Here is a 1,472-nt window from a genome sequence, read left to right as displayed (position 1 = left end):
TTAGCAATCCAAAAAGTTTGCAGCCATCAGCAGTTCCAGTGCGAGCTCCGGAGCAATGGGGAATTCAGGTATTTGTGTGGAGCTGTTGGTGTAACGGGCCTTGTAGGTGAAGTACAGCAGAGCTTGGCCAGGACATGAGATGGGATCTCCCTCAAGTTCACTTCATTGGTTTCATCCTGAGCAAATTGGCCTGGCCCGCTCATCATGGCTTTGATAGTTCCGGACGTCAAGGCATGGTCTCTTTTCACAATGAATCCATGACCATCTGAAGAGATCATCTTCATATACGTGGCATCTGGCCCTTCACAGCCACCATAGGTACTCTCTTCTTCACTGTCCATCATGTCCTGGAATTTCCGACAGTTCCACTTATTATGCTGGATTCTTTCAATTGGAACTCGCCACAGGTGATGATTGGTCAGAATCCCGGAGATGTCTTCAAGCTGGGTAAACAGGCAAAGTAAGTCAGCCGATCAAGAACTTACCAGTCGAACAACAGAGCTGAAACCTCGCTTATTTATATCTTGACATGTATGACATCATTGATGACATCATCGATTACCTCATAGTTGTAGTGACATCATCGATGACCTCATAGTTGCAGTGACATCATCAATGACCTACAGTTGTGTGACACCGACTGGTGGTCCAGTCCATGACATCAGCTCGTTAGGTCGCCGGTTCGAATCCAGCCTGTGGGTGTTCCAATGTGCATGGTCTCATCAGTTGGTATGGCGCTCGTACTGAGAGCATTTCCTCGTCAAACTCCGACAGTGAAAAAAGTTTGCTTGTCACAAAGAAATAATGTAATTATGTTATCTATCACATTCGCTAACCTGTTGCTCTTTGAAAAGGCATTATGGCATCACTCACTGATGAGATCACAATTGCTTGAGTGACATCACTGATGACATCATCAATGATGATATAATCACCGATGACATCACAATTGGCTCGAGTGACATCACTGATGACATCACTCACTGATGACATCATCACAATTGGCTCGAGTGACATCACTGATGACATCATAATGTCTATGACAGAGGTGCCCAATCTCTTCCCTATGTGTATTATGTTGAATGGCCTTTGCAATTGTCTTGTAACCTCTATGTTGTGAACCTGTATTTTCGTATTATGTAAATAAATTTGTAAGTTAAAAAAAAAAAAGTAAAAAAAATACAGAGAGAATAGGGAACTTCCGGTCTGGTTTTTCAAAAATAAGACAGTAAATGTGGGGAAGGGGAAAAAAAAAAAAAAAAACTTTCCTATGTAATGTCAAAATTTATCTGGATGGATGGCTGGACCTATAAATGTATAGACATATTTTACATTCTAAATCTAAAATAGATAATAGTGGCCGCAATTTTTTTTCCTTTCAAAGGTCCCAAATTGGTCAGCCATCTCTGATGATTGTGGATGTTGATCGTATTCGATCACTGATGATCTTCTTCTAATGGCTTTCTGGCAGA

General features: G+C 41.6%; 1 pseudogene across 1 annotated transcript; it reads right to left on the bottom strand.

Moving 5' to 3' along the window:
- Window positions 1–341, bottom strand: LOC310800838 (elongin-C pseudogene; annotated as a pseudogene). Its single transcript has one exon. The product of its transcript is annotated as an elongin-C pseudogene (transcript).
- Between the last annotated feature and the right edge of the window lie 1,131 nt (window positions 342–1,472).

The sequence above is a fragment of the Poromitra crassiceps genome (assembly GCF_964638095.1).
Source record: "Poromitra crassiceps genome assembly, contig: HAP1_SCAFFOLD_97, whole genome shotgun sequence".
NCBI lineage: Eukaryota > Metazoa > Chordata > Actinopteri > Beryciformes > Melamphaidae > Poromitra > Poromitra crassiceps.
Note: the sequence above shows the minus strand (reverse complement) of the source record. Positions and strands in the feature narration are given on the sequence as shown.